Below are 26,855 nucleotides of genomic sequence, written 5' to 3'. Positions count from 1 at the left end.
TGCGCCTTATATTAATGCATATTAAAATGGGGGTTAAATATGAAGAGAACTAAGACTAAGAAAACCTTTGATCATGTAAATATGAAGATGTCATGTAGGCATAACCACGTGTGCAACATAAAAATTGGGTATGTATATCACAGTGGCATTGACCAGACCAGACACTCATTTTCATGTCAGCAATCCTATGTTCTCTTAATTGACACTACCATTCTTGTGAACTCAGAGTGCCAATGGTGGTACGACAAGATTCTTCTGATCATACTCTCTCTGAATACACTATTCGTCGAAGTCAGCAAGTATGAGAATGAAATACTGAATTGTGCACTATCAATAATTTCCTACCTATACTTAAGTCTTTATAGTCCAGGTTTCCTCAAGATGTTTTCCTTCACCTTTTTATCAGCCATTGGTGTCTAAGTATACTTAGAAAGTACATACTTAGAACTTAGAAAAGTTTAACGCTCAATCCTTCTCCATGTGAGAGGAGGCCTGTGCCCAGCAGTGGGACGATAAAAAAACGGCTGTAACAGTAACAGTAACTTAAGTCTTTATAGGCGAAAGTAGATGATCATTCTAACAATGCTGCTCTAACAACGGCTGTCAGTGAACATCTTTGGCAATCGTTACGGGTAGTCAGAAGCCGGTAAGTCTGACAATAAGTCCCGAGGGTTGCCCGAGTGACTGGGTTGAGGAGGTCAGATGGGGCAGTCATGCCTTGTAAAACACTGGTACCCAGCTACATCCGGTTAGACTTCAAGTCGACCCCAACATATTTAGAAAAAAGGCTCGGAAGATGAAGATATGAATAGTTCATACTTAAGTCTTTGTACGCGAAAGTACTTAGTTGATTGTTCTAGCTTTAGTAGTTGGGAAATACCGAGTATCAAACGTTTTTTGTTAGGCATTTCAAAGAAACCTCACGTCATCGCTATTGGCTGCACTCCATCAGCTGATTGATTGAGGATAACAAATTCTGTATTAAATTGTAATTCCGATAATCACTGAAAATGTCACGTCATTTACCTTATCTTACTTTCTGCAGCAAATCCAATATACCGTAACATGGTTTTAAAGTAATGATCTGTCTATCTCGAGTATTACAATCGATTCAATTGGTCTTGTTCTAAATAAAAGGAAAATAAAGTTTTTTAAATTTCGAGTTTATCCACCACTCGCGTCATAAGAACTGTCAAAGTCAAATGAAATCATTAATACGAAATGCAAACACAAATGTCGAGATTCGAATTTTGAGTTGGTGGTGTTCACATGTGGTTTTCTTCTCAACGCAAATTTTGAGCTATATTTGTGCTTTTTTGGTGTTTTCTGTGGTGCCTGCTTAGTTTTGAGTGTGTTTTATATGTAGATTTGTGTTTCATTATTCATCATTTCATCATTTCATCTGTAAGTAGTCTTGTATTTTAATTAATTTTGTGCGACGTCGGCGTATGCCAATAAATAAACATGGCGGACAAACAGGGGCCGCCGGGACGCCCTCCCGACCCCTCATGTACTTCTGCAATTGAAACAGTAATGACCGTCCCATTGTCTAAATTTGAGGCAATGGAAGCGGAAACTTCAACTCATAAGAGAAAGCATCCTAGTCAGGACGAGGATGTTACTGATGTTAATAATGTTAATGCTACAAAACGCGACCGAGTCACCCCTCCATCATTGGTGTCACGTTCCAAGTATACCAACTTAGATAGGGAGCCATATCTGGTATATGTTTCCTTCACGGATTCAGACTCCACTTCTGGATCCACCCTTCACCCCATAAGATTTGGTCAATTAATGCAAAAATTAAACATTAAGAATATTAAATTAGGCGGGATCAAGAGAATTGGCAGAAATAAGATCTCGGTGGAGTTTGAAAGCCATGAGGATGCTAATATCTTTATTGAAAGCCCAGCTATTAAGCTCAAAGGTTTTGTTTCTACTATTCCCACCTTCAACATCACAAGGATGGGGGTAGTGAAGGGTGTACCAACTGATTGGTCAGAATTAGAGGTCATCGATAATCTTAAGTCCCCCCATGCTAAAATGTTGAAGGTGAGACGCTTAAATAGGAGGGTTGTCAATGAAGGTAAGTCGGAGTGGGTCCCTACATCAAGCGTGGTCGTCACATTTGATGGTCAGGTCCTCCCAGATCGCGTCTTTTGTTTTTATAATTCGCTCCCTGTGGAGACATATAACTACCCCACTGTTCAATGTTATGCATGCTGCAAATACGGGCACACTAGACCCAATTGCAGGTCTAAGCCACGATGCTTCCGTTGTGGTGGGGATCACCTTGGGGACGGTTGCTCTGTTGAGGATCCCAAATGTTTATATTGCTCTGGCTCTCATCCCGCTAATAGCAGACACTGCCCAGAGTTTATCCGTCAGAAAAATATCAAAGCGTCCATGGCCAAAGACAACATTTCCTACTCTGAAGCTGCCAGAATTCATGCCCCTTCCTTCCGTTCCTTTGCAGATGTTACGGCTTCAACCCCTATCACTCAGACTATTCATCAGATTCTCACACAGGAACCTCGCTCCCCACGTCCCCCTCCCCCTAATTACATTTCTCACTCCCAACCCTCCACTTCATCATCCTACAAAAAAACTATTTTGACCCGCCCTAAACCTCACCCCTCGCTGCAGCCTGGCTATGACCGAAGGGCTCACCAGGACATTATTAATAGCTTCTCGTTCTCCCCTTCGCCTAATGGTTGTGCTCTTCTGGATTCTCCTCCTTCTGAAAAAGATCATGTACAGACCATACAATCTATTATACGTTTACTATCCTCTCTACTCGTTAACTTTCCTCTACCTGACCACGTTGCCACAAATTTAATAAGCTCCATTAAATCTCAGCACATTCCATCTTCTACAGTGGAATACCAGAAGTCTGATCCCAAAAAAAAATGAAATTGCTCATTTAATTAATCAGTACAAACCGGCATTGTTTGCAATTTCTGAAACATGGCTAAAGCCACATCTCGTGTTTAATATAGCTGGGTATAGTGTGCTTCGGGATGACCGTCTTGACGGTTATGGCGGAGCGGCTATACTGGTTAATAATGTTCTCCCATTTTCCCCCTTATCCCTTCCCCCACATGGAGATGAGATTAATGCCGTAGGTGTTAATATTGTCGGTGTTAATGTTATTTCTGTCTATATACCCTCTCCTGATTCCTCTTGTTTCCAGTATATACGTTCTATTTGCTCTTTATTTTATCCTGTAATTTTTCTAGGTGATTTCAACTGCCACCACTCTCTGTGGGGATCTGACCATTGTGATAGTGCGGGTAATGAATTAGTGAATCTGCTGGATGACTTGGGGTTATGTGTTATCAATGATGGATCTTTCACGCGCCTTCCTAGACCTGGACAATCGCTAAGTTGTTTAGATCTAACACTGTGTTCAGCCCGTTTGGCCGCTGATATGGTATGGAAAAGGCTTAACCTAACACATGGTAGTGACCACTATCCTATATGTACTACTCTCACCACTAGGTGCCTTCCGCAAAAGGAAAGCCCCCTTTTTAAAGTACAGGCTGTCTGATGCTAGGTGGGACCTGTACTCTCAGATCCTTGAGGACGCAATCCATACCTTGCCCCAGGTGTCTTTTGACAACCTTGACGTCTGTATTTCGCAACTTTCTGATGCCATTTCATCAGCCGCTGATGAGAGCATACCTCTTAAGAATTCGGCTTCTGGAAAAATATCATCCCCGCCCTGGTGGGACCGCGAATGCACCAGCATCATCAAACTCCGCAATGAAGCTGAACAGAGCTATGCTCTCAACATGGCTATTGAAAACCTGGTGGAATATAACCGGATTGTTGCGAGATCCAGACGCCTACTTAAGAAAAAGAAATATGAAGGTTGGAAAAATTCTGTTCTTCGCTTTCCCCTCCACTTCTTCCATGATTTGGCAAAACTTTAGAAGATTTAAACGTGGTTGTTCTGTTCAAAATTCTTCAACTATCCCCATTGACCTAGCAGATTCTTTTCTTTACAAGTTAGCCCCTTCGTCTGTCCCTTTTGTAACAGAATGCCCTTCTGCTCCCAGTAGTGAGGTCATGTCGGTAGACCCGTTGGAAGCCCCCTTTTCCATTAATGAACTCAATGCTGTGCTCCAGCATGTCAAGGACACTGCACCTGGTATCGACGGCCATCCATATTCTTTTTATAAGAAGTTGGGTGCCTGTGGACGCCAATACTTGTTGGACATCATGAATACTTGCTTCACTCTGTCATATATCCCTGATAGCTGGAAAACACAGTTGATCATCCCCATATTGAAACCTGGGAAATCCCCGGATAGTCCAGATCACTTTCGCCCTATTGCCCTTTCTCCAGTCATAGGCAAAATTATGGAGCATCTTATTAAAAACCGATTGGAGTGGTTTGTGGAGAGCCGAGGTGTTTTATCTAAGTCGCAGTTTGGCTTCCGAAAGGGGGCAGGTACCATGGACAGTGTTAGCATCCTGACAACTGATACCCGGATAGCATTCAGTAGAGATGAATCGGTTTTAGCGGTCTTCCTAGACATAACAGCGGCATACGATAATGTCCTTCTTTCGGTTCTCAGGGAAAAACTACGGAAGCTGGGTGTTTCTGAACGGATGCTGCATTGTACATGTAACCTGCTCTCTGGTCGTAGGGTCAAGATTCGTATCCCTGGAGAAGATTCCGATTGTAGAACGGTCTGGCGTGGGCTTCCTCAGGGTCCGTTCTTAGTCCGCTACTTTATAATATTTACACCTCGGATCTTCATGATTCCCTCAACTTGGATTGTCAGATTCTTCAATATGCGGATGATCTGTGTTTGTACATCCCTACTTCATCTGTTGAAAGAGCTAGTGAGTCCATGCAAATATCACTCAATTCCTTAAATCAGTGGTTAATTGACCATGGCCTTGTACTGTCTGCTCCAAAAAGCTCTGCGGTTGTCTTTTCACGTAAGCGTACTGTTCCTCATGTCAACCTTAAAATTGAAGAATCTCCCATTGAAGTTGTTAATAATGTGAAATTTCTTGGGGTTATATTGGACTCTAAATTGTCAGGGTGTTTCATCTCAACTACATTAGCCTTAAGTGCGAGAAGAAACTTAATATGCTTCGTGCGCTAGCAGGAGTCTGGTGGGTGCTCACCCTTCACCCTAAAATTGGTATATAATGCTACAATAAGAAGCTTGCTTGATTACGGCTCCTTCTTATTTGAACCCTGTAATAAAGTTGCTATTGCTAAGCTGGAGGCCATTCAGGCTAAATCTCTTAGAATCGTTTTAGGGTGCATGAGGTCCACCCCTAAAAACACCTTGCAAGTGGAGAGTGGCGACCCCTCTTCTCATCCGTAGACAGTATTTAGCCGACAAGTTTCTTTACAAGACTTATTTCCTCAGTGAGCACCTGCTTCTGCCTAGGCTGTCAACTCTTGAAGGCCTATGCAGGCAGAGTGATTACTGGAGACATAAAGCCCCTCCTCTTTTAGTTAATTCCTTTCGAAAAATCCTTGAAATTAAGGATAATTCCTTAATCTCTCAGCAAGATAAACTTCCCTTGTATTCCTGCTCCTTTGACACGTGTAACTTTGTGCCAAATGTCTCCTATATTGACATTAGGAAAGATACTGCAAACGCAAATGCCCATTTTCTCTGCACTATAAATGACAAGTGGCCTGATTATTATAAATTCTATACGGATGCTTCAAAATTAACCACTGATGGAAAGACTGGTGTTGCCGTATACAACTCTAACTCTCAGATATTTCTCCAATTTCAATGTCCTCCTGAGTCATCGGTGTTCACGGGAGAGTGCATTGGGATCCTCGAGGCATGTTTATTTATCTCCTCTCACCCTGCTATTAAAAAAGCAGTGGTTTTCACTGATTCCAAAAGTGCCCTGGATGCGATTGTTAAAAATTCGTTTAAGGACCATCTCCGTAGCCCAATTATTGTTGAAATTAAATCAGTATTGCTTTTGTGCTCTACAAAGGGCGTGGAGATTGTATTGGTATGGATTCCTAGTCATGTTGGTATTAGAGGTAATGAAATTGCGGATGTATCAGCCAAAGGTGCGATTAGTAGCAGCATGGCTGATAAAAAACACTACTCGGTGCAGATCTATGACCTGGCTCATAAAGCTAAATCAGACCTATTCCAGTCCTGGCAAACTGACTGGTCCGAGTCCAGTAAGATGAAAGGTGGTCTGTTTGCCTCTATTCAACCATCCATTCCTGCGAAGCCTTGGTTTTATAAACATAAAAAAGTATCCAAGACCGTTATTTCCGTTATCTGTAGAATACGTATTGGTCACTGTTGCTCCCCAGTTTTCTTAAACAAAATAAGAGTTCGGGACTCCTCACTCTGTGAATGTGGTCTAGATGAAGGCACGCTTGACCATATCTTTCTTAATTGCCCCTGAATGATGCTTTCTCTTTGATCGTGTCATTGCTAAACTAAAAATTCAATACCCGGTAAATGTTCGTCATCTTCTTTCATTCTTTCCTAACCCTCTAATGGTAAATGCTTTTGTTAGATTTATTTCTTCTAATAATGTTAAATTGTAACAGTGTTTATATCTTTCATAATGGTAATATGTAATGTGTATATAATTACTTGTGTACTAAGTTAATTTTAGCAAATTCATTAATTATAGTGTATGTATTTTGTTGCAGGCTCGATATCCTCCACCAGAAAAGTTGGAATTATTTTCTTACATTAATTTCTATATATTTTTCTTTTTCTGTTTCATATTTTCCCATGTGTCGTCACTAGCTACGCGAGTCTGGCAGAAATTGCCGTCAAATACGGCAGATTGCCATAAAAAAAGAAAAAAAAAAAAAAACACAAATGTCAAAGCCTGTCCTCATTCCTCAAATAGATATTTATCTCCATTAGGATTACAATTTTAGATATATGCAATTAAGCTGATAATGCACCTGACATAATGTGGGGCAATTTGAGGCTAATAGCGCCACAATTAATGTTTGATTATATTCCTAGTATTCGACTCAATCGAGTACTATCAAGCGATCTTGTTTGTTCTCTGTATTTTATTACAGTAATTAATAACAGAATTGTACTGCTGAGTCATTAGTTCTTTCTACTATGTTGTCGGTTTGTAACTTTGTGGTGTGCACGTGGATGAGTTCGACCTTGGGTTAAAACTCGACATGACCTTGAGCAGCGGAAGGGTTAAAATAATAGCCTACATAACAGTATTTTTTAAATAATGTAAATTCAAGATTTATTTTATGCTACATACCCAATGGAATGTATTCATAGCCACAATCAGTGCTCTGCTGAACTAAAATCCCTTTCAAATTAAAATGCAGGTCAACTTCCGACCTTCCCAAGGTCATCTGTCGACTAATTCACAGCAAAACACAGCTAAAACTTTTTATCGATATAATTATATCGAAGCGATTTTATATCGAGTTTACGAGAGCAAATCGTTGGGGTCTCAGATGCGCGTGGGCAATGATTATTTATAATTATTTAATTGCGAGCGAGCGGGTCGTGACACCGGCTCGGGAACACCATTTTCCTTTGGGTTTTTACATAATTATAGTTATTCCTAGTGATTGTACGTTTGTGTGTTAATTTTTCCTTTATTTTGTTATAATTTAATTATATAAAGTTGTGCGCATAGGGTAAACTGCTGTTGTAAATGTTTTAGTTGGGCACGTGTTGACAAACGAGCTTACGTAGTTAATGTCTTGTTATGAATGATTCTAGAACCTTCGTTGAACTATTTTGAACCTTGGATTAAGTCAAGAAAGTCAAAAATAAGAGTGTTATCATGTCATTATTACAGCCAAAATCCTAGACAAATATTGTATGCTAAAGATAGATTAACTCTTGCAGTATAAGCGACCTCTTTCGACTAAGACCACAAAATTATGATTCATAAAACGCAACGCATATGATTATGATACCAAAAAAATATAACTACGCCACAAATGGTTTGAAACAAAACAATTTGAGCCAACTAAACGAGTATCTTGTAACATTGGTGAATAATTAACTAATCGTCATCATTTCCATCGTAAATTATGCCTTAATAATATGCGGTCTTATCTCGGCATAAGACATCTAATTTGACAAAATAATTTTGCTGACCACGAAGTAATCTACACTCTTTATGTCTATAACAACAGGGTTGAGATTTCAATGTGTTTTTGTTATATAGGTGTGCAGTTAATTTGGTATCTGTTAGTAATAAAACAAAGGGAATGATACGTGCAGGTTAATGACGACCAGAAATGTAATTAGGTTTAATCAAATAACGTGATCTTTTTGTTCTTTATGCAAGAATATTATGTGCGGTTTTTTTTTCAGTCTATGTTTTTGCTAAGGGTTAAATAATAACGTTTTTGTAACAATCTTGTAATTGAAATGTGTTAGGAAATAATGTTTCATTTACTTATATATCAATCAGGATAAGTATGGGTTGGGGTGTCGACTTGCAGTTTTTTGCCAAAAACTAATTTGGTGAATTAGTTAGCTATTTTTGAAGAACACGATTTTTGAGGTGATTAAATGTGACTGTGTTTTGTTTTGAGTATTCGAATTAGGAAATCGGTTTTTGTGCTATTTTTATTATATATTATATTATTATATATAGGTAAATTAAAGGTATTTCGTAATATTATATCACATAGGATCTAGAATAAGCTCAAACTATGCTAAGTATGACTCAATGAAAAACGAAATCATAATTACTAGAACTGATTAACAAAACAGAATAAAATACAATAAAATTATTTTATTGGTTAGATACTTAAACAATAGTAGACTTTAATGGTTCTTTTAATTAATAAACACCATTAAAAGAGACGATGAAGCTTTGTTTCTGCAACAAAATTTGAAATATCATAAAACTTATTAATTTTTATAAGCTAACTTAATAATAGTAATTATTTTAATAACTTAGTACTAAAATTCTCAATGCATTGTGTAATAAATATAATAATATCAACATCAGTAATTTGTATCGAATTACGTGGTAGTAGGGTGTGCAAAAACGCGGGAAAAGTGGGACTTTCTCGATGCAATTATAGATTGAGGAAGCGATATGTGCGCGTACGCATACTTCAAAATGGCGGCCAAGTTAACCCTTGCTTACGGGGTCAATTCGAATTAACTTGACAAGTGAATAATAATTTATTTATCTGTATTATTTTAAAAGGAAAAAAATGTCGAATAACATAGGCTATATTGTATCCAGGTACGGGTAGTTGTTGCCACGGGACGCTGGTGAAACCGCGGGAAAACGGCCAGTATGATATAAAGAAGTGGAGAAAATTATATCATCTTAATATAGGGTGCTATAATTAAAATTAATGTTTTATCGTAGTCATTGACACTTTACAATTTTTTTATTCATAAAATTTAATCCAAAAATATTAATTAGAGAGCGTTTTCCGTATTTGGTTATAATAGAGCCAAGACAGCAGGTTATTTATAGCCAGTAATCTGTAAGCCATATTGATATTTTTCTTAAAAGATATATTTTTTTCGCAACAACCTGTTCGCGATCTTAATAAGGTAGTGGCCAGTATGTTAATTACAGATAAGCAAGAAAACCTTATACAAGTGTTAAAACTCGGTAGTTATAATAATGGGCCAGTCTAGAAGGCGGGAACTTCCCATTACGAGTACACCTTTCGGCACTAATTATTATTTTTTTTTATCTTATTTTTAATATAACAAAGATACCAAGCAACGGTGGCGCCATCACCATTGTAGATAACAAATGATATTATATCTGTGGCAAACAATTTTTTTTTCTTGATTGAAAAGTTACAAAAAAGTTAGTAAGTTTTATGATTTTTGTATAAAAAAAATAATTGTAAAATTAATGGCAAAAAAAAGGTAACTTTCTCTGCGATTACGCATATTATGTTTCTCATTTGAATTTCTACTGTATTAATACAGGAACAATAAAATATCGGATTTCATAACATAAAGAAAGACGGTTGTACACAATTTAATTTCACGCTAGACTAGATCTGATACTTAAAAGTATTATATAAAAAGTGCCTTGTAAAGTATACTTTAAATACATGGTTTACGCATGTATTATAGCTAAATATGTATGTATTATATATATGTATTTCTAGTCATTCCGCATAGAATAAACACGTTATCTGGTGTTGCCTTATGCAACTACACAATAATTATCTCTTTTAAAATCTAAATAGACTTCAATCACGATATTTTGGTTGATAAGATCATATCGAACAATAATTACCGAGTACAAACGAGCTACCGATTCAAGGTATATACTTTTATGTGCCGACTTTCATATAAGAAAATGTACATGTTCTGTAATTAATTAAATGATAACCAAATCTTAATTAATTTTATTTAATACTATGTATTATACATATCGGTACATACAAAACCACATTAGGCAACCAACGACCGATTTCAAAATTTTTAAATATTATTTTTAACCTTCCAAAGGTTAACTTTTACCGATCGAACGAATTAAAATTGTTAGCCAATTATTTTAACTGGAGAATGCGTTCCGGTAAATTGCAATTATATCGATTAAAATACAATAAAACGGTCACGAACTGTTATTTATCGAGGCTAATTAAACAGATTTTTTTGGCACGACGTGTTTCAAAAATTTGGTTGAAAAAAATATAGGTACGTTTTAACAATAGAAAACGCAACAGGCGTAGATGAACACATAAAGTAATTTGAAAAAAAATTGATACCACTCACTTGGAAGGAAATTAAATTCCCGAGTGCGTGCGTTGTCGCACTAAATTAAAAAATAATTCAATGAGTTCTAATTGCGGTGTGCGGCGCGCGCGGGGTTGATTTTATCTTCACTACGTTGGAAAAAACATTGATCGATAGTTCTGAACACTCGTGTTTCAAATAATCATAGACATCGTTGCGTCATGATTTTTATTTTATAGAAATCTAAACAGGAAACTAAAGAAAATGTACAAGACATTCGTCATGGAAATTCCATTCGTATTGTAACTCTCGATTGATCGTTTAAGTTTTAAAATGATATACAACCTCCGAATAAGTAATTTAATTTTCCTAGTCCTATTTCTGTTTCATCCATGTGTTCATATATCATATCTATCATCTTATTTGCTTGATCTGGAACGTCTGATTCCGCATTACTCCTAAAATAATTAATAACTAGCATGATCTAGCATGTGATAACACTGCTAATAGATGTCACTGACATAAATACAATGAAAAATGTAATGTCTCAGATAATCTCGTATGAATAGCCAATTAACCCTTTAATGCCGTTTATAATTCCGTCACTATTAATCCGCTCACATAGATGTTATTAATCATATAATTTTATATAATTAAATCGTTTATTATTACGATAGTGGTACGGTGCGGTTAAAAATGAAAATAATTTCACTGTAATTCGATCACACGTCTAGTGTTCGTGCTAATGGACAATTACGAGTATTATTATTTGTTCCACACGCGGCCAGACAAAGGTACCAAGTTTAACCACGGAGAACGCAATGACTAGCGGAGGTGCCATAACGGAAAATCGCCTCAGAAGTAGCTCACCAAAATGCGGACGAACGGGGGCCGAGGAACGTCACTGTTTTCGCCCTCGTACGCCTTCTCTCGACCGGGCCATTTTGTGTAATACTAAAAATCGTTGACAGATGTCTTAAAGAACCCGAACATTTCGTTAGTTCACTCATAACTGATCGTTTTGGTCAGGCCCACCGTACTTTGACCTAGAAGAAGGCGCTTGTCCTACCTGCGTTATGGCATCTCCGCTCTTTTCTTACTCCGTGGTAAAGTTACGAACACATTTGCAATTTCAAGCTATTAATGTACAGTCTCACGGATGTCCACAAACTGTTAGGTAATTGTTTAACGCCACAAGAAATATTGGCACTTAAACTTCTGGTCTCATCTTCGAGAAAAACGTGTTAAGGTACCTGTTTCTAGATAAGGTTAATTGTTATTACTGGCTGGCTAATTATTTTATGTGATAAAGTACTTAATAATAGCGTATTCAAAATAATAATAAAAAATTACGTCTTGTCAAAGATTAGTTTGTTCAATAGCATTTGAAGTGTTAAGTAATAAATTAATTTAGTTTTTTTTCTCACATTTAGATCATAAAATTGTGCCGAGTTTCATGAAAAGATATTTGAAGTGCTTTATTTTTTTCGTTCCATCACAGAGGTGCATTAATATTAAGTGAACAGGTGTAACTAAATATAAAAACAATTACAAAAGACACAATTTTATCTAAACTATTTTTTTACACAATCTAATGCTAATTTACATGCTTCTATGAAATAAAAAATGAAAAAAAGTAAGTACTTAGTTGGTCGTAAATGTCCCTAAAGTATTTGTAAGAAAAAGGATATTAATTATATTAATCCTCGACATAGCTGAAGACAAGTCTATATTGCGTGATTCATAGAATATGTACAACATACATATGTCTAAGTGATTTATATCATATTTAAATAAATAAAAGAAAAGGGGAATTACCCTAACATAAAACGACGTTTTAAAAGCCACTTCTGAAGTGCCTACAATATTAATAGGGAGATTATTGTATTAATATAAATTATTGCTGAAGGCACTTCAAATTGTACTTTGTAAGTAAAAAAGGCAGAAAAAATTTAAACTGTCTAAAGTATAGACTATCTTCACAAGTCGAAACGGGGAAAAAAATTAAGATATAATTCGAACAATGCGGTACATCGATCACAATTATTTCAATCATCATCAATTCATCAATTTTGACGAACTGTGTGTACGCCGGTGCAATTTAACCCTAGAATGCGCGCGGAAATGTCAGTCGGCTCAGAGGCAGCTGCGGGCGCTCCCGGCCTCGCTTTCGACTTGGTACTTTCGCGCAACTATAAATTACCGACGACGTCCGGACATCGCCTTCCCGTGCGGGCACTAATTGCAAACAAATATCGCCCTTCGCGCCTGCGCACTGCACACCCGTAATTATGGCATCGTTTGCCCGCTACGTAAGTGCAGCTTTGTGTAAGGACATTAGATGCGCACGCTGACTTCACATTGATACTTACTATTGCCTGCGAGCGTTAACCGATCGCTAAGAGGGGTCGACCGGTTTAATCTACATAGCCTTTGTAGCAAATTGAATTGACGGGGAAAATAAGTTAATCACTGGCTTTTTAACAATCACGTTTTCTTCGAACATGCTTAGTGTATGGATGTTGTACAACTGTTTCAATATTGTTGTGCGTGAGGCGATGTGTTAGTCACGCTCCCGGGGCGATTCAAGCGGTGACGGGCGTATTATCGGCCGATATGCGTCAACTTTATGACGCGCATAAATCTTGCAGGAGAGGCCGATAGGACCGATAAGGCGAGGCGGAGGATTGGCGACTCGGGACTTTCTAGGTGGCCCAGCATTCACGGTTTGAATGTCTATTCACAACTTGCATTTGCGTGGTCGTTTAGTGAATGTGATTTATTTATTAATTTATTTGATTGACATGAAGTGACCATGACGGATAAATGTAGACTATTCTAATATTGGATAAATATGTAGTGAAGACTAGTAATTATTCCATTTAAAATGTAGAGGGCAATTATAGTTATGGAACGTCAATTAGGGTCGTCGAGTGATGACGGACGTCCATTTTTATTTATATGTTATATTAGTTTAAATAACAGCTGCAGGCGAGTTGATTAAACAACACCGGGTCATCATCATCATCAGCCTATCGCAGTCCACTGCTGGACATAGGCCTCTCCAAGTGCACGCCACTGAGATCGATTTTCGGCTTCTCCGGCAACACCGGGTAGCTGATGTAATTAAGTAAAACAATACTTAGAACCTCTCCAAAAGAGTTTCGTCAACATTGCTGCGAACGTATGGTTAATTTCTACATTTAATTCAGCAATGAATGTCATTAAACTGTCAGAATATAGGATATCGCAATCAAAGTTCTAAGATCATTTAACTATAACGACAACCAAACTATAACCTGTCGTGAGTGTTGCTCGGCGATCCAATCGGCATTTAATAACTGAAAATGGTCTGGTGCAATGCAACTCAACGCAGGTCTTAAAAAATATACCTACCTATTGGCAGATATGTGATTTTTGGGCAAAAAAAGTGTACAAGAAAAAATAAAAAAATATTTCAATTTAAAACAATGCAGTGATTTACACCATTTATTAAACCTCACAAAAATCCCCATACTCCTAACCCTGTGACTGCCACAGCCGGTCTAATCGGCCGTAGCGACGTTAATCGCTTTTGCCTCGCCACCAGACCGATTTGCAAATATCCGTATTTCATATTAATAATCCTAAATTGCATAAATTAAGTAACGTTAGGTTACGTACCTAAGTGTAAAGACTAGGAATAGGACTTTCACTTAATCTTAGGACGGTTTACAAAGTAATTGGCGGTTAACCTGATTAAGTTACTGACTTAATTGCTTTTTTTACTGTAGGAATATTTTTATTTGGACAGAAGATTTTTTTAGTTTAAAATTGAAGACAGAAAAAACGTATTTTTTTTAGCTTGAACTTTTAATTAATATATAACCATTAGGTATTACTGACGAAAATTGGAACAATAGGAATTATAGCTTTTGATGGTAATTATTTTTATTAAATAATGGTATTTGTTAATTAGTACTACCAATTGTAATGAGTAAGAACAGGAAAACTATTTTCCCTGCTATTGAATTTATGTTTGTGTGTTATTTTTAAATTTGATTATTAATTTTGGTATGTAAATAGAAATAAATAACGGTTTTATTTTCAGTAGTCATTAAAATCATTTTGTTTAAGTAAAAGGAAAAAAATAATAGTGATAAATGGTTTTTAATTGGTCTGATTTTAATTTGGTGTGGACGAAAGAATCGTATTTCATTTTAAAATAAATACTTTTGTGACACATTTATTAAATTTTGTTAACAACCAAATGGATTATACCTAACATTATATATAAATCATAACTAAACAGTTGTTTTACAAAAAAAGAGTACAAAAGCATCACAACATATATTATTCCTCGTCGAAAGGAAATTGAATGTTACCTAAGCTTATAACAATTTCTTATAATAATTAACCCTACACTGCCGACGGTACAATCAGTTGATATCGGTCCGATTAATCATAGATTCATAGAACTTTGATTAAACACGTTTAATTATGCATGTTAATTAAATGATTAGGTTATAAATAAAATATCTTGACGAAGGCTAGCGGTGCCAGGGAACTAGTTGGTTGTGTTAACCAATATGTACTGTTGTAGGGACAAATAGGACGTAGTTAAGTAGCGGGGTTTTCTCTGATGTTTTTATGAACACCTAACATATATGAACCACCCTTGATATCTTGGAGGATATCAAGGGATATGTACCTATGCTGTAAATGAAATAATAGAGAACTGAATAATAGAGTAGGTATTGCCAAAAACTTTAATAATAAATAAAATTAACTATAAGTGCATGTATATGTAGGTATGTATAATACTGAAGGTGTAGTTTTTTGAAATAAGCTACGTACGATACATCAAAATTTCACAAAACAGTCTATTTAGGTAGGCATACTTACATTGCCATTGCACAAAGAAAACCTTCTATTATTTAAAACTTATTTAAAAAATAATCTTAGCAGATAAGTACGCACCGGTTATTAAAAGCATAAGAATAATGGGCATCGACCGAAGATATGTCAAGTTAAATTATTAATACAATTCACTGTAAAGGATTAATTGGATCAATCCAGTTTGTTAAGAATCCATTATAATTTATAAGTAAGTATCATAATTTCGCAGAACTTGTAAAGATAATTGAGTTAGCGAGTGCGCACACTGAAGACTTTTCAGTTGGCCGACTGTAGGCCGGTGGTAGGATTTTTTTTAAAGAGAATTTTAATATATAGTTTTTAGTCAGTCTGATTTGGTTGGTGGTATTGGGTGGCCCAGGCAACTGGGTTGAGGGGGTCAGATAGGGCAGTCGCTCCTTGTAAAGCACTGGTACTCAGCTACATCCAGTTAGACTGGAAGCCGACCCCAACATAGTTAAGAAAAAGGCTCGGAGGATGAGGATGATGGTTTTTAGTCGGTCTGATACCGGACAAATACTTGATCGTTGTTACGTGTGTACTTCCATTCATTTTCATACTTTATTAAGCGTCCAGAACAACTATCGGCCGACTAAAAGTTTGTAGTGTGCGCTCTTAAGGGCACTTGAATACTTGCTGGTGATGGACTGATTATCGTAATTAGTGTTGCTTATAATTTTATTGCCGCGGCGTTTGAGGGTTAATAAGACTTCGATTGATTTATACGAAGGGGCTATTATTGGTCATTTGAAAGGTTACGTCATCGTTATTGTTAGGGATTTTGTAAGATATAGGTAATCGACATTCGAAAGGTTTTAGGATCCATATATTTTTAATATGTACATGAAAGCCATTTTCCGTTTGGCTAAAAATGCTATGCAATTTTCTGTCTAGAGCAAGTTAACTAAAGAATTAGCGAATATGTTCAAGGGGAAAAATTTTGACTATGTTAAATCATACCCTTATTTCCACGTAAATACTCACCTACAGTTTTAAAATAATGTTATGATCATTTTAGAATGAATGATTAAATAAGTGGTAATCGAATATATCCGAACAATTACCACCGAAAACATTTCGTATGCGTTTAATTCACTTTTGTTAATTATATAATGGTTTGGCGTGTTATTATACTTCATTATACACCTACAATTAAATGTAAAGCGATCTTCAGGCAAACACGTAACATACCTAACCAATAAAGTCTTGTTTGGATTGCCTTCATATTTGAATTGACTTCATACTAGATACCGACTGCAGTTTTGCCCGTGTCCCGTGTTACCTTCATTGTGCACCCGAGAAAAAGAAATAGGCTAAAGCCTCGATAAATGGGCTGTCAAAGACTGAAAAAGTTTTTTAAATCGACCTAGAAGTTTCTGATATTAGTGTTTTCATGCAACCGTAAATTCTATAGCTTCATGTTATTTTTAAATGGGCACGGTCATACGCACCTGCAGTAATGAGACTTATTGAAGTTTGATGTCATAAAAGGCAGTTCTACTGCCCTCATAGTACACACGTCACACATATCCAGAGCAAAGGCTTTTTCTCAGAAAGTCTGTCTCTAGAAAACGACTACGTTGTACAGTCAACTTCAGGTAAGTGGTAACAGTTTTATAGGAAAATCGTACTTATTACTATTGCGTTAAGGTGCATGACAGTTACCACTGATGTGCGGTCTACCGTACTTGGAGATCTAAGACAAGTCCACATGTTTTACCTAAAGTACCATTTAGGATGAATTAAGACTCTTTTTTAAATTAATGGTTTTGACTAAAACAAAGCCTTTTTAGATAAAAAAAAAATGGCTTTGACTTTTCATAACTCGTGTTCTTTACATAACAATATTAGTCGGTAGATATCCGAAATCTGGTTTAAGAAACACACAACATTTCTCAACCAAAATCAAAAATAAATCGGCACTTGTCAAAAAAGGCCAAAAACTTTGACAGCCTCTGGCTAAACTGGATCGATATTGCAACAATCTTTATACTGCAGCTCAGACACTCAAATTTCCACCTTATTGCTTTGAAATAAGGTATATACTGTGGTTGGATTATTTTGGTTTTATTGTAAAGGATTTGTCAGTTAATAAGTATTGAAGCTAAGATGTTGCATGATGGCCTGTGTTTTGACTGGTTGCAATTAATGCATTCTTTGCAGTAAGAGGATTAGTTTGCAGTTTATAAAGAAAATAACACTAAACAATGATGTGGATGTTGAGGGCTTAAAACATGAAATATGAAGATGAAGAACGTGAAGATGTGTTTTTGTTTTTCTTTTTTGCCCAATACAGATTTTAAGACTTGTAATTTCATGACAAACATATTTGGTAGGATCCGCTTTTATTCATCTTTTCTAAGTTTTTACATAGGTATACTGGATATTAAAACTGTAAACGATTTAACATTCAAATCAAACATCAACTACCCAGAATTTTCTTACTATGGTGGACCAGTGTTTTACAAACAGCGACTGCCTATCTAACCTCGACACCCTCCTTAAGACCGGTTGTCGGACTTTCTGGCTTTTGACTACCTGTAAAGACTGCTGAAAATGTTCAAATGACAGCCGGGACACCAATTTATCGTGGTATCCCAAACGCTACCTTCCATTTGTGACCAAAACAAATATCATTTAAATCGGTTAAGCAGTTACGAAGAATCGAATGCAAAGTATGAACGCACCTTAACAAGATAGTCATTTGTATGTTATCCGCACAATTCATTAAGTTATTTTTATGTCATTCCGTAATTATTGTAAACACGTTTGTAAAGTTTTAATGCTAGTTAATTAACTGTGCTGCGGGCTTGACTTAGCGTGGACATGACTGTTTGCAAAATGAGTTTGTTACATATTTATTTTTCACTGTTTTAGACATATTTATTGATTGTAGATTATGTTTTGGCACTTTTGAATGAGTATGGATTTGTCGTGATAGTAATGAACATTTTTAATCAACCTCTAAAAGCGCTGGTTCCTAATTAAGAAAAATAGTTATAAAGAACGTAGCATATTAGGTTGATTGTGATGGGATGATATTTTTGGGACTATTTATATATTATGCTATAAAATGTAACGATCTAACATACATAGTATACGCGAAAAATATAGGGCAAGAAAAAAAAACAATTGAATCCAAGTTGCATACAGCTTATAGCGATACAATACAGAGCCTATAAAAGTAGCAATACCTATTAGCATTCTTTTGCGGTTGACTGTACATCTGAGTTACATTCATAACTGAATAGATATCTATTAATAGAACTCATAGAACAATAGAATGCAACAAAAACTGTGCGGATCTTCGGTAAATCATGTTCTATCGCCAATAGATTTTATTGTTCCATTATTCTGTTAATTAGTCTCTAACAAAAGGTATCTATTGTTCCAAATTCTGTATCATATAAATCTAGCATTATACTACTTAGAATACTTGCACACTGCAGACTAAATAGTCACCCCATAGTTGACCCGATGTTTGGAAAAAAATAGTTTTAAAAAATCAATCGAAGTTGTAAGTTGGTCCTATGCCGGTCAAATACCTGATCTTTGTAATGTGCGTACTACCATTCATCTTCATACTGATTCAGGAGCCCAAAAATACAATCGGCCGACTAAAAGTTTGCAGTGTGTTCTAACTCTTAGTGGGAAGGCAAGAAAAACTCGTATAAGTAATATTTCCCACGGTTGGAGCAGAATTTGAAAGAAATGTTATTATGCTGGTTTAGCAGTAATGGGTAAATTACATGTTGTTAGACAACTAGGTTTTGCAATCTGCAAGCTTAGGTTGGGGTTTGCTAAATGTAAGTGGTTTTTTAATTGAGAAATTAAAACTATGGTTTTTTTGAAGATTTGTTTGGCGGGCAAAAAAATATTTTATGAGTATGATTCAGAAATTTGTCTAAAAATACACGACAGTTGTATCCTTTTTACTTTTAATAAAATAAGAAAATAAAGTGATAAAATCTAAGTTTCACTAACTGGACACGAATGAAAATCTTACCGTGGCGAGTTGACGACATGATAAAAGTACTGAGTTTCACCAACTGGACACATTCGTGGTGAGTTTAGTGTTTCGAGATGACCAATAACCCAAGAAAAGAACTTAGGTTCTTTCCTATAGAAAAATAGTCAACACCAAGACGCCACTTATTGATTCCATGACGTGCTACCAATTAAAAACCGATATTTCTAGCTATAATGCTTAATCGCCAATTACTAGATAATGAAGAAAATGATCTAATTAGTGTCAGTGCTTCCACGAAGAGTCCACTCTCAGAGAAACAATAGGTGTTGACATTTTTCATATTTCCTTTGTTTTCTGACTTCGATTATTTTCTGGTTAATTGATACCTTAGGATTATTAACAAGTGATTAGGGGGCAATCATACTTTGTTCTTCAATTGAATTTGATGAAACTGCACTTTGTAGCTTGCTTGCTTTTTCCTGTGGCACCACCTGCGTGCCTGCGTGTTTGTAATGTAACTGTCAATACAAATGTATAGCCCCTACAAGATACTTGATGTCAAATTACCCTTAGGGTGATCAGTTAGGTGCTAAAATGTATGCGGGTGAGATTAATCATAAATGGTTGTTTAAGTCTTAAGTACAGTAACATGATGTTGACTCATTTGTTGGATAGGATATTCAATCACTATTCTAAACACCTCTGTTGGGCTTGGAGTGAGCATATATAAATATATTCAGTCAAGGTCGAATGGCAATGATAACAACAATTTTACGTATCTTTTTTTCATTAAGATTTAGGCTTTGGGTTTATTAATCTTCTCCTGTTTACTAAGAGATGCATTACTTAGATACACCTCCGCCTTATATTACGGAGAAATACAGGTGTAACGTTATGCTATAACAATTAAAATAGCATACCAATACACTTGTAAATCAAAAAAATCTAAACTATGTTCGTTAAGCTACATTTTCCCATGTGTCTAATGGAATTAAGGCTTTTTTAGCTATCTTATTAGCCGAAAGCAGTAATCACTTGGCCTGGCGACTCACAGTGGGCCATTCGCGAAAGAATCCACTCGCAATTACGCCAATCAATTATAATGGAAGAGGAAATTGCTCGTTTCCGCGGCCGCTTACACTGAACACAGAGTTGACATGCTTGCCACAAGTTGTAGGCGAAAGCGGGTTGAGATATGTCCGTGATTTGTAGAGGAGATGAGTGATATAAAATAAGGTGCAATACTTGGATGTCTAAGGGGGGTGCATGTGACAAACCAATACACAATATTTCTGATATACCAGCTTGCATTTGTGTCTATAATCTTAAGAAACCTAGGCAATTTTCTTCTTAAAGCTTTCTAAAAAAGTGCTTACATAGGCTGTATTCAAAAAGGTCTCTTTTGGATATTGTGATGGATAGTGATAAACTTATTATGAAAAGATAAAGCTTTAATGAAAGAATTAATTTTGTGACACACGTAAAACAATTCAATTTACTTGAACTAATTCCTTAAACCGCTTTAATAAATCCAAACCTAATTTAAGATCTTATCCACTTACATCTTGCACCATACCACGGCCGCCGCGCCTAGCACGCGACTACGAGCGTTTCAACGGATCACGGCACTGGGCTCATCAAGCCTGTGTCCTGTTCAAAGTGAACAACTTCCAAGAACAGAAGACGAAGGAATGGTATCGAAGGTAGGTCACAAGAAACCACCACTTTTTGCCGACATTCTACGTGTAAACACGAAGAATTCTGACCATTTTTCGACAAAATTCTTCGAGCAATTAAGTGTAGATAGAACTTTCTATTTTTTGTTGTGTCATTTAGGTTTTTTTTAGATTTAAAATAAAACATTCGCTTTTAAACTAAAGTCATAAAAATACTTATTCGCAGTTGTCAAGTATGATTCAAACTCAGAATAAGGTCACGGCCATTAAACTGCACCTCTTCATCTGCAAACTCTTTAACCACAATTTTAACGTCTTAAACATAAACGGTTGTAACATCATCGACATACACTACCTGATGTAGCATTAAGCCTTCAAGTAACAAGTAAACAGTGTTACTAAGAAACGGTTTATTTAATTAAGCCACGCAATCAACATGCCGCTCCGATGTTACGATACCGCACGAAACATCGCTTTAACGTACTTTGTGTTTGTAACTGTATTTGGTAAAAAGCCTGCTTTGTGTCCATTGGTTATGTGTTCTTTATGAATGTCAATACGAACATATGAATCATCATTTCTTTAGAGATCATCATTTATGCAAACTAAAATAACGACCTAAATTTTTAATATGCTGATTTTTGAAAATAATTACGTCATAAGGTTGGAATCCTTGATAATAAGGTAAACACAGACATTCATCAAAATCAATATTATGCAGCAATGTTTGCAGTAACTCATAAGCACCTATTTCCGATAACAATTGAGACCGCTTAAGTACTAATTAACAGAAACACTTAGTAATAATCTTGATAGCTGGCATAAGTACGTGGAATATGTGCTGTAGGTATACGCAGAACTTGCACTTGCCTGACTAAATGAGTACAAAACAATTTACTAATGATTGAAATTATCGTTAAAACTTCAACTCTACATAATCTTGATATTAAATGCTAATTTGGAATGCCAATAAAATTATCGTTGAGGAAAAACTACATCATCACCGCAACTAGTTTACTGTGGGAGAGAAATAAAGGCGTTATAAAGACGTAACCTAATCGAATCAAAATCAACAGTGTATATCATCGTATCTCCAATTTTATCTTTTGGACAAAAACCAAAAAGATACCGGTACTAATGAAGACACAGCAGAATAAACATGAGACTCGTAATCAACAGGCAAAAACATTTTACAATCACGAGTCTGCGGCGGTGGGTGACAAAAATGCAATTTAAGTTATGCCAAACTAAAAACTCAATTCTGAGTCGAAACTCTGGTGTAATGGCGACCGCGGCTTCGCAAAAACTGTCCTTCGATCATCCCATGGCATAATTAGTCTCATGCTGAGCCGAGAAAGATATACTGATCTACAACTCTGTGTATATTGCTTTTTTCACCTATCGCATTGAATGCTCCCCGCAATTCCCATTTTATGTCGCCAATGTCTTCAATGATGTTTCTATCTTGAAATTTCACTTTTTCTTAGAACAATTTGCCGTTTTTGTCCTCAGTAATGATCATTGCGTTTACATCGAGATGTCTTATTTATCTTTGCAATTTATGTTTGTATTCTATACAGATGAGGATTGAACGTGTTTTACTTACTAATGTATAGGTGTGAGTATAATAACGTTGCTATTAATTTCCGGGCTTTGTACTTGTTGTGGTATTAAGAAAGAATGGCAGGTGATGTAAGAAGTAATCTTTTCATTTCATTAATGTTTAGATGGAGCTGCGTCATAAATATTTACGTGTTATTGAAACTATAATGTTTTTTTAAAAGTTAGCAACATTAAGGACTTAATTTAGTCTGTTTTTCAAACGAGTTACGACTAGAAAGTCCGAGAGCTGAGAGTTAATTTTAGAGCAAATAAAAACGTTTCCTAGTAAACTGGTAAAATAAGTTTGTGATAAACATTGTGTTGTTATAACGTTCCATTTGTCAAAACAAATAGAAATATTGAAGTGTTCCAACTAACCAGGCGTTTGATTCTAAATATAATAAGTCATATTTATCAGTTTGAATGTCTATATCAAATTGTCTGTCATTAATTCTATTCGATATCTATGGGCATTTCGTTAGACCAAGCTATTTTATGCAAAAACCATTTAACCTCAAATGGCAAACCGTTGTTCTCATAGAAATCACAATTTATTATCTAGTAGCGTTTGTCTATGACATTGATATATGTTACAATAATGGCTAATAATTCATAAACATTACTTTAGATATGAAGTGGACATAGTGGTAAAGATATCGTTCGTCATTTCATCAGGTCTGGTACATTTGCATGATCGAGACCACCGCGGCGACAGGACATGTGGCTTGACGTACCTAATAAAGAATGCTCGACAATCTGTTATTTTGTGTGCTATAACCAGAGCTGGGCTCCCTGGATTCTTCGCGGAATCAGTCACCTCAGCTTGACCACTTTTTGCCGACCCGCGACCGGCCTCATACTGTTCTTTCTATACGCTACAAAGAAGGTCCTAAGTACAATATTATTATTGATTTGCTGTTTATACTCGAATTGCGATATGTCCTTTCAATATTGAACAGGCCCATCCAGCAGGGTGGCAAATGACTCCTTTTTCGATAGTCCCAACTGTATCGTCAATGCAGGAATTTATATCATGGCGAAACGCTCGCGCCTATAAAAACCAAATTCCATTTAATTATGGATGATTTTTAAAATCTGTGAACAATGCCAGCCATCCTTTGTGGTCGCACGGCAGCTTTTTTTATTTCCGATGAAACTAATTTGATAATTTCTTATTGAAATGCGGGCGAGTCCTTCTCTGAACGACCGATATAGACTATATAACTGGGTTTCAAAGAAATGAATTAATTGACGGACGAAACGGTAGCATTGCGTACAGCGATATGAAAACCAATTAATAGAATCAAGGATGCGCGAATCAGAAAGTGTTTTGTTGGCAATCGTCATGTACTCGGAGTTATGGGGAGATTTATTAATACCTATGTCTAGACTGCTGTCGAAGCCACTCGACTATATCCTACACGTTTTGCGATGAATATCTTACGAATTCATGAACTTGAATGTGCAAAACAGTCGAACTGTGTACGTGCTTCGTACTGTTTTTTGCCACATCTATTTGCAATTTAAGGGTTTGTAATTCCAGGACGTGATGTCCGAATGGGAATTGTTCAATAAGAAGTTTGTAAATTATGGCTTACTACTCTGAATGTGACTGGATTAATAAAATATAAAATGAGCATTGTTAATGGATGTTTCAAAAAAAGGTCAATTACTCGAAACTGGTTATAGAACTGTTGGAATTTTTAGTTTTTAAAAGTACTCACAAATAAAAAGTTCTTTATCGGACCGTTAATTTACATCCAAAACCACAAACATTCGGAAACTCCTCATTTGCAAAAATAAATCCTCAAAAACCTTTTGCAAACTATCCATCAATATCCTTAGTATGCAAACTATCAGTTTTATTAATATATTCGCAATTAATATTTGTGTGTCGTCGCCATCGGCCGCCGTCACTTAGATATGTCAAGATTTATTGAGTGCGTCACCAGCTAAAAGGTTTGAGACAGAGTCCGGACGATAAGTAGCTACGTATAATTAGTGGGGACACGCGACCACCGAGACGTGAGCTGGCTTACAAACACACTGATCAACCATTTTTTTTTCGAAAATTAGATGAAAGTAATTAATTTTATGATAGCAATATTAATAAAAAAATACTAGTTTATACTTAGTTGTTGATCTTAATTAACTTTCGCAATCAATGTCAATTCTACAGTCGTCATAAACTTTGCTGAATAGCCCTTCCCTTTTGTATGACACGTCAATACAAATAGGATCAGTCGCGTCGGAATCGCGTGACGCGTAATAACCAGTGTGCAGCCGAGATGGTTTGTAATGAAATCGCTGATTCACGATAAGTGAACACATATTGCCGTGAAGCTTATACACAACTTCGTGACATATAGTTTACGCGCCTTTATCCCCATGTATCGCGTGTGAGCAAGGCCGATTAGTTAGCCCACGGTAAAATATTACAGAATGAGCCCCAGGGCCCTCGCACATGGTATTTTCGCGCCTTTCCCTGTCAAAACGATATAATACCGCCATGACATTTGACGTCATACCTTCACACCTGTACTGCGCAATTTCACAAAAACGAAAAAATCGTAAAGTCATAATTTATTTATTGTGAAACAATGGTACAATTTATTGCCAACAAATGAATAAGCACTTTATTTTCAAAGTGTGTCCGTACATATCGTGTTGCGTGTTAACCCTGCGCCTGCTACCCCGGTTGACATTCCGGCGGCGTGCCTGGGGCCTCCGCGACCAAATTGCCGCCTTTATCTTAGGCGCCTTCGACAAATTACGTCGGCCCCAAAAAGTCAACGAGCTTATCACAAAACGTTAGAGCGTGTGTTAGTTGCTTGTACGTCGTTGCTTTTAATTTCGCCCGTATAGTTTTTGTTATGTCCTCATTTTAGGGTTATCTGAGTAGGTAAGGCTGGAAGGCTGCATGCCTCTGTCACATATTTTCGTCTGGTGTCCTTTTTGGACGTTTGTCTGAGCTTATAAGTGCTTGTGTTGATTGGAGTGTGCTGTAACATGTTTGTTTGTCACATTTTATGTTTATTGTTGAGCACACGCTCCTGTAAAGGTTGTATAACGTACGGTTGGGCTGTTATTCTTTGTGTGGCGTTAATTTAGTTGGGTGGGCGAGTAGTGATGGGAACATAAAGTGCGTCGGTATTCTTGAAGGCGATAGCAATTAGTGTTGTCTAAAGGTCGCAGTGCGTAAAAAGTGACAACTCAAGTCGCCTTCATACGCAGTTGACTTTTATAACGAGATGTCGATGCTGATAAGCCGATAATAAGTAATACATTTTACTGCATTAGACCACCTTGGAAAGATACATACAGTCATGGACACATAATTAAAGACACCCCTCGACTCGAAGTGAAATAAATAGTTATGGTACTGACATGAGCTTAAGCACGGTATAAACTGTAGTGTAATAATTATTAAAACAAACATTACATTGTGTTCTTTAAATTAAGGACAAAAAATATTTTCTTTCTTTAATACTTTAGATATAAAGCTCTATGGGAAATGAACACTAACTTTTGTAGCTGATACTTGGCTGGTCAGCTAATTAAAGACAGTTAAAGCCCAGTTAAGAAAAAAAAACGAAAGATACAAATAGTTGCCATACTTTTTTTTAGAGGTGAGTAAAATACTTATGAAAACTCGAATTAGGTAATAATTTAGATTTATTTCATTAAAAATTTTCATTTTAGTCCTATCAATAAGACTAGAACAAAACTTCTGGTAAATAAAATGTTTTAGGCTTTTTAATATTATATTTTGACATACGGATTTATTCATACCACTTGATCTATAGTAAGGACATGGTAACAAATTTATTATTAAAGATTTCTTATCAATGGCACTAAAAGGCATGGTTTGAGAACAACTCAAAACCGACCCCAAGGAAAACTTGTCCACAAACAGACTTTAAGGCGGTGCTACTGGCAAATAGTGAACCATTTACATGATTCGCTGCTGGTTTTTCGGGAGTCATCTGATGCTAAAAGACGACAATTGTGTCTGCA

At 36.3% G+C, this 26,855-nt stretch overlaps 1 protein-coding gene and 1 long non-coding RNA gene across 2 annotated transcripts in view; one reads left to right on the top strand and one right to left on the bottom strand.

Annotated features, from left to right (window-relative positions):
* The window catches only part of LOC110371075 (homeobox protein aristaless), a 72,905-nt gene that overhangs the window by 18,710 nt on the left and 27,340 nt on the right, over positions 1–26,855 (bottom strand). The window lies entirely within an intron of this gene.
* On the top strand, positions 1,231–6,846 carry LOC135117004 (uncharacterized). Its single transcript, XR_010276572.1, has 2 exons — positions 1,231–1,404; positions 6,671–6,846. It is a non-coding gene; the product is annotated as an uncharacterized LOC135117004 (long non-coding RNA).

This window comes from Helicoverpa armigera, chromosome 6, assembly GCF_030705265.1.
Source record: "Helicoverpa armigera isolate CAAS_96S chromosome 6, ASM3070526v1, whole genome shotgun sequence".
Classification (NCBI taxonomy): Eukaryota; Metazoa; Arthropoda; class Insecta; order Lepidoptera; family Noctuidae; genus Helicoverpa; species Helicoverpa armigera.
The sequence above is the reverse complement of the archived record's forward strand: the minus strand, read 5'-3'. Positions and strand labels throughout refer to the sequence as shown.